Here is a 17,842-nt window from a genome sequence, read left to right on the forward strand (position 1 = left end):
TCAGGGGTGACCCCCCAGCTGTCTCTGTGCTGCCATTGTTCTAGATGTCCTCCTTTTCTAGTTCTGATTTCCTCTCTTCTGTTAGATTGCGCCAACTTTGTCCTTAATAAATCTCATTTTATTCTTCTAATTTACTCAGACAAAGTTGGATAGTTTTAATATCATCTGAATTATTGGCTGTTCTGTCAGTTTAATGTTAACTGCAAATTTTGGTCAATGGATTTGCCATTCTGTCCTCTGGATCAGAAATCAACATGCTTTATGGGGGCAGCCCCCAGCCAGGGGCCCGGGAGCCCGTCCTAGGTCCAGCTGCGGGGGGAGAATGCCACCATTTATGATGCCTGCCGCCCACGTTACCTGTGGCAGGGAGCAAACAACTGCTTCTGTGTGTGTGTGTGTGTGTGTGTGTGTGTGTGTGTCTGTGTGTGTGTGTGTGTCTGTGTGACAGAGAGAGAGAGATGGGGAGAGAGAGACAGGAGAGAGAGAGAGAGAAAGAAGAGACAGAAAGGAGAAAGAGGAGAGAGAGAAGAGAGGGGAAAGAAAGGAAAGAGAAAGGAGACAAAGAGAAGGAGGGGAGAGAGAGGGAAAAGAGACAGAGGAGAGAGAGAGAGACTGGCTGCTGACTTCACCTGGATTAGCGGGGCAGGGGACAACAGTGGAGCTTGGGGCAGTCCCAGATAAGTGAATTGGGGGAGGACAAGAAGAGGGCAATCTCCAAAGAGGCAGCGAACTGAGGGTGCCGGGCATGGACCAAGAAGAGGAGGAGGGAGGGGGAAGGAGGAAGGGGGAAGAAGAGAGGGAGAAGGGAGGGAAAGAAGAGGAGAAGGGGGAGGAGGAGGGAAGGGAAGAAGAGGAGGCCACTGCTGGGCCCCCTCCAGGGTGACTATTAAAATCAAAACCAGACATGGGGGTGGTGGGCACCTGTGGTCCCAGCTACTCCGGAGGCTGAAATGGGAGGATCACTTGAGCCCAGAGTATAGGCTGCAGTAAGCTGTGATTCTGTCACTACACTCCAACCTGGGCAACAGAGCGAGACCCTGTCCACGAAAAAACAACCAAACAAAAAAAAACCCCACAGACAGATGTCTGCCTGAAACTCAAAAGTGAAATACCAACAAGGCAGGAGTAGAGTGGCCATGGCCAGCAGTGGGGGCAGGGATCAGAGGGTGCCCGGTGGAGGCCTTTCCGTTGAGGCCCAGCGGTTTCCTGGGGGAGGCAGGGCTTCAGGTGCTTAAAAGGAATGTATTATTATTGTTATTTTTGAGATGAAGTTTCCCTTCGCTGCCCAAGCTGGAGTGCAGTGGTGCAATCTCATCTTACTGCAACTTCCACCTCCCATATTTACGCGATTCTCCTGCCTGAGCCTCCCAAGTAGCTGAGGCTGCAAGCCTGCCTTGGCCTCCCAAGTGCTGGGATTACAGGTGTGAGCCACTGCGCCCAGCCAAAAGGAATGTATTGTTTTTTAATAGCTAACATTTATTGAACATCCAACATGTGCCAGGTACTATTTTTAATATTCTATAGAAAATAACCAATACTTTCAACGCTACCTAGGTGCTGTGCTGTTTCAAACAGCTTTATTAAGATATAATGCATATGCCATGGAACTCACCCACTTAAAGCACACAATTCAACGTCTTTCGGTGTATTCAAAGTCATGCAACCATCACCACAGTCAACCTTAGACCACTTTCATCACCCCAAAAAAGAAACCCTGCAGGCTTTGGCTGTCACTCCCCAGTGCCCTCCCTCCCAGCACCTGGTGGCCACTCCCCTCTATTCTGTCTCTGTGGATTTGCCTGTTCTGGGTATTTCACATGTAGAATTCTACAGATGTGGTCTTTTAAACTTAGCATCTGGGCCAGGCGCGGTGGCTCACGCCTGTAATCCCAGCACTTTGGAAGGCCGAGGTGGGAGAATCATCTGATGTCAGGAGTTCAAGACCAGCCTGGCCAACATGACAAAACCCCATCTCTACTAAACTACAAAATTTAGCAGGGCACAGTGGTGGGTGCCTATAATCCCAGCTACTCAGGAGGCTGAGGCAGGAGAATTGCTTGAACCCAGGAGGCGGAGGTTGCAATGAGCCAAGATCACGCTGCTGCACTCCAGCCTGGGTAACAGAGCGAGACTCCATCTCAAAATAAATAAATAAATAAAAATAAGAAAATAAACTTAGTATCTAATATTTTCAGGGTCCATCCATGTTGCAGGCTATGTTGGGCCCCAGTCTTTTTTATAGTTGGATAATATTCCATTGTGGCTACACCGTCTTCTGTTTACCCAACCATCCATTGGTGAATATCGGGGTGGTTTCCACTTTTTGACTATTAGAAGCAATGCCGCTGTGGCAATTCACACACAAGTTCTCGTGTGGACATATGTAGCCATTTCTCTTGGGTATATACCCAGGAGTGGAATTGCTGGGTCACATGATAAGTCTATATTTAAGCATTTGAGCTGCCTGGTTTTTTTGTTTTGAGACAGGGTCTCACTCTGTCCCCAGGCTGAAGTGTAGTGGCATGATCTCGGCTCGCTGTAGCCTCAATCTCCTGGGCTCAAGTGATCCTCCTGCCTCAGCTTCCCAAGTACTGGGAATGCAGGAGTGCACCACCACATCTGGCTAACTTTTTGTATTTTACAGAGAAGGAATCTTGATCTGTCGCCCAGGCTGGAGTGCAGTGGCATGATCTCGGCTCACTGCAACCTCCGCCTCCTGGATTCAAGCAATTCTCCTGTCTCAGCCTCCTGAGTAGCTGGGATTACAGGTTCGTGCCACCATACCCAGCTAATTTTTGTATTTTTAGTAGAGACTCGACTTCACCGTATGGGCCAGGCTGGTCTTAAACTCCTGACCTCAGGTGATATGCCTGCCTCTGCCTCCCAAAGTGCTGGGATTACAGGCATGAGCCACCACACCCAGCCAAACTGTCTGTTTTAAAAGGAATTTATTTTAAAAATAAAAGAAAGGAGACACAGAAACAGAAAAGAGAAATAAGAAGTTCCGTTTTCTTCCTGTCTTGAAGCGGAGCGCTGGCTTGGACTGGGACTCCGTGACCTGCCTGAGCAGGGGGGTTTCCAGAGGAAATCTCAGCAGTGGCTAGGGGCTCCTCCTGGCCCCTGGGCCTGGACTTCCCTCTCGCCCAGCTCAGGGCCTCAGCTCTGCCCGGGGAGGTGGAAACTCAGCACTCCAGCCTTTGCCACTAAGTCATGCTTTCCCAATCTCTCATTTTAACAGTGTCTCCCAAAAAGTGTAATTTTTCCCTCCACGCTGTCTAAGACAGCAGTAACAGCCCGTTAAGCAAAATAATGGGAGGAATAAAACCCGCTGAGACGCGGGAACTCCAGACACACCCGGCACACAAATCTTGAGATTATAGAGCCTGGAGTCGAGAGGCTTTTGGTGGATCAGAATGCCAGGCAGGAGACATCGGGCCGGGCGAGTGGGTGGCCCGGGGTGGCCCTGTCCCTGCAGCCTGGAGCTTCCAGCACTGCCTGTGGCACCTGCTGCCACCATTTCGGGGATCATCTTCCGTCTCTCTGATCGGCAGGAGCCTCCTAGCAGCCTCCCGGGCTGCACTGTTGTGCTCTTGGGGTCTGAGCCCCGTGCACCTGCTCTGAAGGGTTACAGAAATGGCCCCAGTCACGCCTGCGATTCTCTCCAGCCCAGGCTTGGCTCCCTGAACTCCTCGGCACACCGCAGAGGCTCAGCTGCCTCTCTGGCCTCCTTGCCTGTGTCCCGAGGACCTAGGCCTGCCTAAAGCCCCCAGCCCTGCTCCCCACCCCTCTCCCGGCCCAAATCCCACCCAGGAGCTCACCCTCTCCTCAGACCGGCTGGGGCACTCTTGGTCTCTACGGGAGCTGCGTGGCAGGCGCAGCCAACAAACCACCGCCACGACGTCCCTGTACACCGCTCTCTCAACACCTTCCCCACCAGGAGCAGGGGCTTCCGTGGCCCCTCCTCAACCCGGACACGCCTCTGTGAGGTCTCAATGGAGAGAGTAAGGCCAAAGAGACGTCATCCCAGCTTCCCAGGATTGCCGGAACAAACACCACAGACCAGGCGGCGCCGGCCACAGCCATTCATTCATTTCCCACAGTCCTGGAGGCTGAAGTCTGAGATCAAGGCGTGGGCAGGGCTGGCTCCTCCTGAGGCCCCTCCCCTTGGTTTGCAGACATGTCTTCCCCTGGGTCCTCACCGAAGACCTGTGTGCGTGTCTGTGTCCTGATCTCTTCATATAAGACCGCCTGTCAGACTGGATTAGGGTCCACCCATATGACTTCGCTTTATTTATTTATTTTCTTGAGACAGGGCCTTCCTCTGTCACCCAAGCTGGAGTGCAGTGTCACCATCACGGCTCCCTGCAGGCTTGAATTCCTAGGCTCAAGCCATCCTCCCACCTCAGGCCCCTAAGTAACGGGGACCACAGGTGCAACACCACGCCCAGCTAACTTTTTTTTTCAGTAGAGACGAGGTCTTGCTATGCCACCCAGGCTGGTCTCAAACTCCTGGGCTCCAGCGATTCTCCTGGCTTGGGCTCCCAAAGGGCTGGGATTATAGGTGGGAGCCACTGTGTCCAGTATTTTTTGTGTTTTTCTCTTTTTGTAGAGGTGGGGTCTTTCTCTGTTCAGCATAGGATGATCTCGAACTTCTGGGCTCAGGTGATCCTCCCACCTTGGTCTCTCAAAGTGTTTGGATCACAGGCATGAGCTGCCACTCCCTGTCTCATTTTACCTTCACCCTCTCCTTCAAGGCCTTGGCTCCAAATACAGTCTCATTCTGAGGTCCTGTGGGTTAAGACTTCACCATTATGAATTTAAGGGTGACAAAATTAAACCTATAACGGATGCTATCTGACCTCCAACACTGGGTCCTAAAAGCCAACACACTTGCCCTTGGAGCCCAGGTGCAGGGCTGTGGGGTTCCCAGGCCACATGGACAGGAACCAGGGCCTTTGGTCCTCGGCGCTGGCTGAAATCTCAGCCAAGAACCAGCCCTATTTTCCAGTAGCCCCCTGAGGTAGGGCCACCATGGTCCCCATTCCACAGAGGAGAAAACAGAGGCCCAGAGAGGTCAGGTCGCTGGCTCCTTCCAGGAGAAGGCATGTGGGGGATTCGGACACACACACACCTTAACCACCCTTGGGCCAAGCTCTTCATCACGATGCTTCAGCCTGGGCTGTCCTGCCTGATCCGAGGCCGCACCTGGAATGATCAAGGCACGGTGCCAGCAGCCAGTAAACGTCCTCTAGGAGCGGCCGGAAGCAAGGACAAAAGGCACTGAAGTGATACAGACAACAAGAGCACCGGGTGACCGGCTCAGTCTTGCCTGGTCTGCTGATCTGCCTGACCGGTGGTGAAAAAGCTAGGACCCAGACAGAGGCCAGGGTGTCCGAGCTGGCTCAGATGGCCCCACAGCACCAAGGTGCATCCAGAGGACTTTAAAGAATCTTGGTGTCAGGAGGGCTGAGGCTGGAGGGGGAGCTAAGTCCCAGGACCCCCACCCCCCATGAGAACTTCCAGGATCTAGTGGGTGGCAGCCAGTGGGTGACACAGTGGGGGCTCTGGGTGTGTGCTCACCCAGCTTCTCTCTGTGTCTGCTTCTTACTTCACTCTTCCCTCCCGACTGCCTCCCTGATCCCTTCTCTCCTTCTTTTTTTTTTTTTTTTTTTTTTTTTTTTTGTACGGAGGTTTGCTCTGTTGCCCAGGCTGGAGTGCAGCAGTGCAATCTTGGCTCACTGCAACCTCTGCCTCCTGGATTCAAGCGATTCTCCCGTCTCAGCCTCCTGAGTAGCTGGGATTACAGGCTTGCACAACTACTACCCAGCTAATTTTTGTATATTTAGTAGAGACACAATTTCACCATATTGGCCAGGCTTGTCTTGAACTCCTGACCTCAGGTGATCTGCCCACCTCGCCTCCTAAAGTGGTGGGATTACAGGCGTGAGCCACCGCGCCTGGCCCCTTCTCTCCTTTCTCTGAAAACCAGACTTTAGACCTACCACACTCAATGGGAAACAAAGCTACCCCACGGCCACCTGCAGGGACAAACCCACTGTCCCCAACTCCCCCAAATAACTGAGAAAGATGATCTGACTGTTTCTCCTTTGGCCCTGGTATATGGTGCAGGGTTCCCCTGTTAGTAGTGGAACCCCAGAACCCGACTCTGGACTGGTAGGTTCATCCTAAAACTGCCAGCCCCCATCACTGCTGGGGGAAGTGCCCACCAGATTTAACCTCCTGCTGGCTGCTTCTCCTGCCCTGTCCCCCAAGCCCTGGCCATAGCACTCCTCAAACAGAGGCTACTCCCAGACACCCAGGTGGGTTGACAGGTACCTTGGAAGCTCTGCATGAATGTGACCTTCACCGCCTTGCTGGGTACAGCGTCCAGAAGTGGGAAAGTAACAGGAATCCTGGCTGGTCCGCTGGAAAAAGGAGCATCGTGCAGGTCCCAAATCCTCCACTTTAGAGACACTGGAAAACCAGACTATTCCCAGGGACCAAGGTGGGCTGGACCCAGACATCAGCATACACATGCGTGCTTAAAGAATCAGAGGTGGTCAGCAGCAGATGAGATAGCCACTTCCGTGAAGACAAGGAATGAGGATTATTTTGTGTGTCTTCAGAGGGCAGAATAGAATCAGCAAAAGCCGATTTGACCTAACCCCAGAAAGACCTTCTCACAGTCAAACCCAACCAACATTAGACTTGGCCACTCCTAGAGATAGTGAGCTCTCTGTCACTGGAGGTATTCAAACAGAGACAGGACAGCTATGGGTCAGGGACATCGTGCAAGGTGAGCACTTGGCCTTCAGGCTCCCTCCAGTTCTCCGGTTGCTGCCATCCTGGGCCGGCTCCAGGGAGAGAGCGTAGTCCTCTGTCTAAACATGATGCTTGCTTCTCTTCATTTCTGTCATGTTCCGCCCTACAGTAACAGCTGTTAAGAAATTACATTTGTACCTTTTCAGGAGCTCTCTTGAACTTGGAGTGCAAATTAACTTCATGTGACCTGAAATATAAAAGGTCGCCTCTCCCACAAATTAAAAATCTGGGAGATGCTTGCCAAGCTCATGAGTAGATCAGGTTCTGTGGGGACGTCAGCCACGGTCTGATCCAGTCACCATGTCCCCGGCTGCGGCCTCTTCGCCCCCCTCCACCAGCATCAAGGGGGCGTCCATCCTCCCTCTGGGTTCTCCGGGCTTCCAAATGCCCTGAACACCCAGGACTCTGAGAGCTCGCCTTCCTCGCTTCCGGCCAGAGACCCTCATGTCAGAAGCAGGCGGGCATCGCCCAGGGCCTCCAGTCTCCCCCGCCTCACCAGGGGAGGCCCTGCCAGGCCCTGTTCTCCCCACTCACAGATGTCCCAGCACCCAGCCCCTCGGACCACAGTCCCGAAGGTCGGGGGAAACCCTGGCTTCTCCCAGCTCCTGCCCTGTAACTTCCCACCGATTCTCCCAGCTCCCAGGGCCAGACTCCCCTCCAGGCTCTCTCAGGCCCACACCAGTCACAAGTCCCACACATCCGGGATGTCATCAGCCCGGCCTAGCCCTGGGGAAGCTAAATGGGAGCTGAAGGGGTTGACAAGGACACAGCCCAGAGAGGCCAAGCAAATTCTGTGTGGCTGCACAGCCCTTCTGAAGCCTTGCCTATTGGGAGCCAGCTCTCCTGGGGCCCCGCACCCTGAGTGCCACCGAAGCTGAGCCTCTGAATGCCAGTTCCAGAGCAACCTCCGACCACATCTGATTCTCACAACCCTCCCAGTGTCTCTCCAGGGACAGGCTGGGCCTCACGACAGCCACCCCTCCTCCCTGCCTGATGAGCATTTTCGGAAGCCCACCCCCACAGACGCTGCCTCCCACCACTCCGCACACCCATGGAACCCCACACACCCTGCCTCCCACCATAAACTGTGGCCGTCACAGGCGGGCTGGGTTCCACCAGAGCCCCTCTCTGGGGTTCCGCATCACCGCAGCCTCACCCTCGTATCCTATGCAATACCCATGGCCTGGGACTTCTGCTCAGCCGAGGACACTCCTATCTTGCTGCAGACCAGAAGTCTGACCCACCCTGGCAGGGCACCACCCCTGCACACCTGCCAGGTCAGGCTTAGCCTGGAGGGCTCCAACCTGGCCCAGTCCAGCTCCCAGGGGCCTTCGCAACACTGGGCTTCTGTGTCTGTGGAGGCTCCACACCTGTGCACACACACAAACACATCTATTGAGATGGTTTGGCTGTGTCCCCACCCAAATCTCATTTTGAGCTGTAGTTCCCATAATAACTATTTATCATGGGAGGGGCCCAATGGGAGGTAATTGAATCATGGAGTGGTTACTCCATGCTGTTCTCGTGATAGTGCGTGAGGTCTCACATAATCTGAGAGTCTGATAGTTTCCCTGCTTCACACTGCACTTCGCCTTGCTGCCACCATGTGAAGAAGGATGTGTTTGGTTCCCTTTCCACCATGACTGTAAGTTTCCTGAGGCCTCCTCAGCCATGCTGAACTGTGAGCCATTTAAACATTTTTTTTTTTTTGGTTCACAGCCAAATAAACTTTCCTGTAAAAATTACCTAGTCTTGAGCATGTCTTTATTAGCAGCATGAGAACAGACTAACACACCTGTCCACATACACACACCTGTGTACATACACACACCTGTCCACATACACACACTTGTGTGCATACACCTGTCCACATACACACACCTGTGTACATATACACACCTGTCCACATACACACACTTGTGTACATACACCTGTCCACATACACACACCTGTGCACATAAACCTGTCCACATACACACACCTGTCCACATACACACACCTGTGCACATAAACCTGTGCACATGCACACACCTGTCCACATACACACACCTGTTCACATACACACACCTGTCCACATACACACACCTGTGTACATGCACACACCTGTCCACATACACACACCTGTCCACATACACACCTGTGCACATACACACACCTGTCCATACACACACCTGTCCACATACACACACTTGTGCACATACACACACCTGTGCACATACACACACCTGTGCACATACACATACCTGTCCACATACACACACCTGTGCACATGCACACACTTGTGCACATACACACACCTGTTCACATACACACCTGTGCACATACACACACCTGTCCACATACACCATACACACACCTGTGCACACACACCTGTGCACATGCACACACCTGTGCACATACACACCTGTGCACATACACACCTGTCCACATACACACACCTGTGCACATACACACACCTGTCCACATACACACCTGTGCACATACACACCTGTCCACATACACACACCTGTGCACATACACACACCTGTGCACAACCTGTGCACACATCCGTCAACATATTGGTCCCCACACCTGCGCACCTGATGCCTTCCTCTAACACATCTTCCCTTTGCAGCCGACACGAACTGAGCCTGCCCTGGCCAGTCCCGAGGAAGGCCAGCAGCCCGGCCCCCCGCTTTCCAAAAGCTGCTTATCTGACATCACAGCTCCCACGGGGGAAGAGAAGCCCAGCGAACATAATGAATCCAGAGAAGCTTCATCATTATTTCAACCTTTTAGCTGAGGCCGTGTTTACACCAGAGAGCAGGCCTGGAAGGCAATCGTGGGTGGGAAGCTTCTCTCAGATTTTAGGGAAAATCACAGGCACAAAGGCGTGCCGGACCGCGTAACTGATGCAGAAGGGCATCCCAGAGGGAGCAGGGGCTGGCTCAGCGTCATACAGCGCATGCCCCGCACTGGCCCCTGCATTGGCCTCCGCCTCCTCAACGCCCCCCATGCCTCCCTCCCTGCCCAGGAGGTATCAGAATCCAGCTGGTGCAGCCACTCAAGAATGATGAATACTTTTATGTTTTTAACAAGTGTAATTTAAAATCTTAATATGACATCCTGTCCAGCCACAGGCCTCGGGATGCACTTAACCTTCCTGCTGGCCCTTCTGCCCAGCCAGGGCTGGGATCCCACCCACAAGCCGGGGGTTGTCACGACCCACACTGGAAGCCCTCCACACATCCCACAGCCCCTCACCCCATTTCCTCTTCTTCCTCTATCACTGCTCCATTTTCCCAAAGGCCTCATGAGTTCTGGTTTCTCCATTTTCCCCTCAATGAAGTAGCAGAGGCCCTGCCCCCCCGCAGAATCCCTGGAAGCTCTGAGAACCATCCTCTCTTCCCTGTGCCCACATCCAGGCCCCTGCAAACGCCACAGCAGCTGCCAGGTGCACCCTTAACACAGCCAACCTCCTACCGGGGCCAACGGGCCTTATGGAGCCTGGCCCCATTACTTCTCCTCCATCATCTCGCACTGTGAGCCTCCCGGATCACCATCGAGACCACATGCTGCCTTCCACGGGGTGAATGGGGGACCCCAAAAAGATATGCCCGAGCGCTGACCCCTGAAACCTGTGAATGGGATCCTTCACCCTGTGATGGTCTTAGGGGATGTAATTAATGAAAGATATCAAGATGAAGTCATCCTGGATTCAGGATGGGCCCTAATTCTGATGACAGATGTCCTTGTAGGAACAGAGAAGGACACAAAGACACAGAGCCCATGTGATGAGACTGTGAGGTGACAGTGACAGAGATCGGAGCGTCAGGGTGGTGTGTTGTTGGAAACAGAGGCTCAGTGCCGCAAAGAAAAATCAGCGCTGAGACAAAGAATCTTTCAGCAATGCAACTTTTATTCCCTGGACTGCAGGAAGGGGACTCTCATGAGCCATCTTGTCATGAGCATACAGTGAACAAAGGAAAGCAGGCATATTTATCCCTTACACATTTGGCGTTGTCCTTGCTGCTGCATCTGATCTCCGTTGGCTGGAGCCAGACCTCACAATCTAAACTAAAACCCGATTGGCTAACAACTTAAAACTTTTCTAAACAGGTAAAAGCAGTGAAGAGCTGAGACATGCCTGTGAGCACATCCAGCACAGATGTCTTGTTAAAGTACAAGGACATAGAATGTACCACATGCCTGTAAGCATGGCATGTCTAAGAGCTACGTAGGATAGGGCTTAACAAAGTTATTAGCACACTTATTCTTTAACAAAAAAGGAACCTTTAAAAAGGAACTTTTCTACTTTTCACATGTGTCTACAAGCCAAGAACCACCATGAGCTGCTGGTGGCAGCCACAAGCAGGGGAGGGGGCTGGAATCCATTCCCCCTCCGGACCCTCAAGAAGGAACCAGCCCTACTGACTCCGACTTCCTTGTTCCCTCCTGACCTGTGTGACAGTAACTTTCTGTGGTTTTAAGCCCCACAGTTTGCAACATCTCATCACGGTCATCAAAGGAAGCTGCCTCTCTTTGAGTCCCCAAAACATTTGTGTCCTTTCTGTCTCCGAGCCTTTTTGTGTGCTGTTTCCTCTGCCCAGAATGTTTTCCCCTCTACCTCCACCTGCCTGCCTTCTGCTCAGCATTCAAGCCTCAACAAAAACATCACCTCCTCAGGTGCTCTTCCTCGGACCACCCCCCAGGATGATCATGCCCCTCCTTGTTAGTGTCCTCATGGCGCTAATCCCTGGAAATGGCCTCATGAACTGACAAGCCTGCTCCTCTTCCTGTCTTTCCAACCCCCTGGATGTGGCCATCAGCTCTCTTGATCCCTGAGATGACTCAGGGTCAGCACAGCTTATGTGGGTTGACCTGGATGGATCATCTATCCCTCTATCCATCCTCCTATCCATCCTCCCATCGATCCACCCTCCCATCCATCCTCCCTCCAACCACCCTCCCATCCATCCTCCCTCCATCCATCCTCCCTCCATCCATCCTCCCTCCATTCATCCTCCCTCCATCCACCCTCCCTCCATCCATCCTCCCATACATCTTCCCATCCATCCTCCTCCATCCATCCTCCCATCCACCTTCCCATCCATCCTCCCTCCATCCATCCTCCCAATCACCTTTCCATCCATCCTCCCTCCATCCATCCTCCCTCCATACACCCTCCATCCATCCTCCCTCCACCCATCCTCCCTCCACCCATCCTTCATCCATCCTCCCTCCATCCATCCTCCCATCCATCCGCCCTCTATCCATCCTCCCTCCATTTATCCTCCCATCCACCTTCCCATCCATCCTCCATCCATCCTCCCTCCACCATCCTCTCTCCATCCATCCTCCCTTCACCCATCCTCTCATCCATCCACGCTCCCACCCATCCAAGCAATCCCTGCCTGTCCAGAACAGTAGGAGCTGTGTCAGGCTCCTGGCACAGGGTTGGTAAACAAGCATGGAGTCAGTGGCTCAAGCAGAAGGACCATGGGGAGACTAATTGGCCGACCTGGGGGCAGAAAAAGCAGCAAGTACCTTGGGAACCATGTGTTTTAACTGTGTGCACTATTGCCACTCTCTGCAATGGCAGGAGAGAGACTATTGGGTTTTAAATCTCCAGGAAGCTGATAAATGCATTTGGCTCCTCATGGCCGGGGTGCGCCCCCCGCCACCCACACACAGCCATTAGAGCCCTGGGAACAGGGCATGGAGCCTGGAACACGTCACACCCCATGAACGCCAGGCCATCACTCCATCTCCCCAAATATCTGATTTCTGTCATGCGGGATTGTAAGCTGTCCCCACGCACAGGGCACCCAAGATAGTCTCAGGGGCTAAGTGGCCGCTGCTCCTCCAAGAGCTCATAGGTAAACATGGCTAGTTTTCTCTCAGCTGACACCAGAGGGGAATGTTGCAGCATGAGGCACTGAGAGAGCAAAACGTTTAATTAATTTTTAGTCTTTGCAGACGAAAGGCACTGTCGCTGCCAAGGTGCGGTTTCACTAATGAAATCGTAATATGTACAATGGGTTAAAAACACACAAATAAAGCCCCAGTCCCTAAGGGTTTGCCTGGGAAACTACAGAGATGGCTCCCTGTCGAGTAATGAGGGGAAATCGCTTGAGGAATTGGAAAATGATTTGGGGAGAGGGGTTTATCAAGTCAGGGGAGGGAGGGTGCAAAGATAACATAGAGGAAAGAGGGGTGGAGGGAGGGGGGAAAAAAGGAGGAGGAGGGAGGAAAGAGGGGAGAGAAAAGGGGAAGAGAGGAGGGAAGGAGGGAGGAATGAGGGCAGACCAGCGCCCTTGGCCTGGGGCTGTGACCCTCTCTGGGGAGTGACCCTGGGACCATCTCAGAAAGGCAGAGAACCTGAGGCACTATCGGCAGAGGAGCTTCTGGGATCGGGGGTCTCCTCTGTGGGCTCCAGTCCACCCTGCCTGGACAGCAGCTTCCCAAAGGCCCAAGGTGCCAGGGCTGGGCCCTAGCTTCTCTTCCCATCTCCAGAGGCCTCCTTCCTCCCCCTTGGCAGAAGGGGCCTCACAGGGAGATCCTGTGGGCATCCTGCTAACTCCCTGCACAGTCTCTGTGAGCATCGCCCTGAGCCAAGGTGGATCAGGCTGTCCTGAGGCCTGGGAGCCTCCTGGCCCGGTCACATACAGGCATCCTGCACTCGGTCTGCCCCAGGCCTCCCTCCCCCAAGCCTTTGTCCGTGCCATGCCCCCGGGCCAAGATGCCGTCCCCAATGCCACCATCCACCTGGACTCCCAGAGAGCGTGCCTCCTCTGTACCCACAGCAAAGCTCGGGAATAGAGCCTGACCGAGCCTGGCTTGTTCTAGCTTGTGTGATAGCTTCCTACGCACACAGTTCATCTTTCAAGCCTAATTGAAATCTCAGAGCCGGGTTGTCATCTCATAGCACCCTTACCCCGTCCGGGTGCCCGGGGGCCCACCGCGTGCCTTCTGAGCCTTGGTTTTTTGGGGTTACGATGGGGAGCACAGGGGTGTGCAAAGCTTCAGAGTGCAGATTGTCACAGAGGTGCAGAGAGCATGGGACATGCTAGGATAGGCTGATTGCCGTCTCCTTCCTGGGAAAAGGCTCTGGGCCTCAGACTCCAGAGCCCTGGCAAGGATGGACGGACGGACGGGTGGATAGCAGTGAGCCCAGCCTTCCCTCCAGGTGAGAACGCAGCCACCTCGGTCCTGCTGTTTCCAGGTAAAGAGTTCTGTGAATTCGATGGAGGAAGCTGGCCCCCCGCCCACCCACACATGGTGTCAGACAGTGTTCCGGGACAGCGCACTCCCCAGCCGACCCTGTCTGCTACGTCCTATCCTCCGAACCACAGAGGCAGTGGAGGATGAGGTATTTGAGGAGTTCGGGGAGTTGCAAGAGAGTTAGCATATTTCTGAGAACCCCAGGTGCAGCTTAACCTACAAATGGAAAATTATGGTGATGAGAAAGAGGATATTTGATGAGGCAGAGTCTTGGGGGAATCGGATTTTGGCTGACGAGCAAGGAAAAGGCAGGCTGGGCAGGGAGGCAGGAAGAGGCAGGTGGCCCTGCTGGGAGGGGGGCGGTGGAGGTGGGAAGCGAGTCCTGAGCGAATGTGGAGGGGGGAGAACCATGGGAAGTATCCCCCAAGGCCTTGGGAACCACAGGACCTGCACTGCCAGCCACCAGCCCTGGGGACCACCGAAGAGAGCTTGGACCCTCCTGGCTGACCGTTTACATCTCACCCATCATGCAATAAGCATGCACCTTCTGGGCACCCCAGCAACTCCTGGTGCCACCAAGGCACATCCATTGAGTGTGTGTCTGTCCCCACACCCCCGGCAGACTGGGCTGCTCCTGCCTGCCTGGCCCCACTACCCACTCCCACTGTCGCCCAGCCTCATATAAGTAGACGCCAGCTGGCCCATCTCTCGGTGGCCACCACGGCTCTTCCCATCCTTCACGCCTCATTCTTCCTCCCAGTCATGAGTAAAGTGGATTTCCCCTCCCTTGAGGGGGACGTCTTAGCTTCAGAAGCATGATCTCAGGAAGCCCCCAGCCTCTGCTCAGACCTTGAGATGCCCAAAGAGGAAACCAGCTTCCCAAGAGCCTGAGGTGCCAGGGCTGGGCTCTAGCTTCTCTCCCCGTCTCCAGAGGCCCCCTTCCTTCCCCTTGGCAGTCCTCCCCAGACCCAGCCTCATTTCTTCAGACCCCAGGTTCCTATCTCCCCTTTCCTCTGCCATTCGGCAGATTTGCTATGTGGCCCTGGGAAGAGAGTCTCCAGCAACCTCTGTCTAGCACAATGCGGGGGGTTAAAGGTGACTCACGCCTGTAATCCCAACAACTTTGGGAGGCCGAGATGGGAGGATCACTTGAGCCCAGGAGTTTGAGACCAGCCTGGGCAACATCTCCAGACCCCATTCGCAGTCCAGCCTCCAGCAGGCAGAGCCCTGTGAGGAAAGCAAGGGACCTCAGCACCTCTGACCACCAAGCCGGATGCTGGAGAGAAGGGAACCCCCTAGCTCCCACCAACCCACAGCCTCGCGATCGAGGTGGGCTGCCGACGGGGGACACTGTGGCCTCCCAGACAGCTCTGGTTCAGGCTGGGCCCCTGGGAAGTGCACACAGATTAGTCAGGGTTCTCCAGAGAAACAGAACCAGAGGAAAAATGAGTGTGACTGTATGTGCGTGTGTGTACATGGAGGCAGAGAGGCAGACAGACAGAGAGATTCACACGGGAATCAGCTCACAGAATCATAGAGGCTGAGCAGTCCCACCATCTGCTCTCTGTAAGCTGGAGGCCCATGGAAGCCAGTGGTGTGATTCAGTCCAAGTTTGAAGGCCTGAGAACAGGGGCTCGACCGACACCCACAGGCAGGAGGAGATGGACGCCCCCGAATAGGAAGAGAGATAATTCTCCCCTCTCCTGCCTTTGTCCCAGGGGATCATCAGTGGTTTGCGTGACACCTGCTCACACTGGGGAGGATGGACTTGTCTACTTCGTGTAGTGATTCAAATGGTGATCCCCTCTGGAAATGGGAGAATCGGATTTTGGCTGACGTGCAAGGAAAATGCAGGCTGGGCTGGGAGGCAGGAAGAGGCAGGTGGTCCTGCAGGGAGAGGGGGTGGTGGAGGTGGGAAGCTCATCCTGAGCAGATTCGGGTGGGGTTGAATAACAGGAGGTGCCCCCCAAGGCCTCAGGGACCACAGGATCTGCACTGCCAGCCCCCAGCCGTGGCGACCATCAAAGAGAGCTCAGACCCGCCCAGCTGGCCATCACGGCCTCACAGGCACACCCAGAAGTGATGTTTCACCAGCCCTCTCGGCGTCCCTTACCCAGTCAAGCTGACTCCTAAAATTAACATCACAGTCAGGTCAGAGGTATGCACGGACTTTCCCACTGAATTCCCTCGATGTCCTTTGAAGGAGGTCTTATTATTATTCTCATCTTATAAGAGAATGTTTGAGAGATTTGGTGATGGCTCCTGGCCACACAGCTCAGGGGCAGACGCACACCCAAGGCTTCAGCCTTCACGCCCGGGCTCTCAAATTCTCCCCAGCCCAGTTTCCTTTAAACCCAACCCAAGCCTCTCCAGACCTGAGGCATGATATACGCCCACCCCTTACTGGAAGCCTCCACCCCCACCTCTCCTTCCACTTCTCCCAGCTGTGTCTCCTGGCCATGCTGCCTCTGACTCGTCCTCCCTAGACCCAGCCTTATTTCTCCAGACCCCGGGCACCTATCTCCCCTTTCCTCTGCCACTCGGCAGATTTGCTGTGTGGCCCCGGGAAGAGAGTCTTCAGCAACTTTTGTCTACCACAGTGGGGGGGATTAAAGGTGACTCATGCCTGTAATCCCAACAACTTTGGGAGGCTGAGGTGGATGGATCATTTGAGCCCAGGAGTTTGAGACCAGCCTCCAGACCCCATTGCTACAAAAAATGAAAATTAGCTAGGCTTGGTGGCATGCACCTGTAGTCCCAACTACTCTGGAGGCCAAAGTGGGAGGGTTGCTTGAACCCAGGAGGTTGAGGCTGCAGTGGGCTATGATGGTGCTACTGTACTAGCCTGGGTGACAGAGCAAGATCTTGTCTACGAACAAACTAACACACAGAAAAAGACTGCAAATTCTTTGCCCTCCTCCCATTGAGAGGAGGCCATTGCCCCTCCCATTGAATCTGTGGGCTCCAGTCACCATCAAGAGCACATGGGGCTCAGTCACTTGCTCACTGTGTTCACAGCAGCACTGTCCCCAACAGCCAAAAGAAGAAAGCAGCCCAAGTGTCAGGGACTGATGAATGGATACACAAAACGTGGTCCTTCCACACAACAGAGCATTACTCAGCCTTAAAAGGGAATGAAGGCCAGGTGCGGTGGCTGATGCCTGTAATCACGCCCAGCACGTTGGAAGGCCAAGGTAGGTGGATCACCTGAGGTCAGGAGTTCAATACCAGCCTGGCCAACATGATGAAAGCTTGTCTGTACTGAAAATACAAAAATTAGCCAGGCGTGGTGGTGGGCACCTGTATTCTCAGCTACTCAGGAGGCTGAGGCAGGAGAATTGCTTGAACCTGGGAGGCGGAGGTTACAGTGAGCTGAGATCACGCCACTGCACTCCAGCCTGGGTGACAGAGCAAGACTCCATCTCAGAAAGGAAAAAAAAAAGAGAGAGACAGAGAGAGACAGAATGAAGCCCAGGTGTGGTTGCTTATCCCTGCAATCCCACACTTTGGGAGGCCTAGGCAGATGGATTGCCTGAGGTCAGCAGTTCGAGACCAGCTGGCCAACATGGTAAAACCCTGTCTCTTCTAAAAATACAAAAGTCAGCCAGGCATGGTGGTGGGTGCCTGTAATCCCAGCTACTCAGGAGGCTGAGGCAGGAGAATTGCTTGAACCTGGGAGGTGGAGGTTGCAGTGAGCAGAGACCGCACCATTGCACTCCAGCCTGGGCGACAGAGTGAGACTCCATCTCAAAAATAAATAAATAAATAAATAAAAATTTTTTAAAAGGGAATGAAGTGCCATCATGTGCTGCAGTGT

Source organism: Sapajus apella, unplaced genomic scaffold (assembly GCF_009761245.1).
Source record: "Sapajus apella isolate SASKATOON/1434 unplaced genomic scaffold, GSC_monkey_1.0 scaffold112, whole genome shotgun sequence".
Lineage (NCBI taxonomy): Eukaryota > Metazoa > Chordata > Mammalia > Primates > Cebidae > Sapajus > Sapajus apella.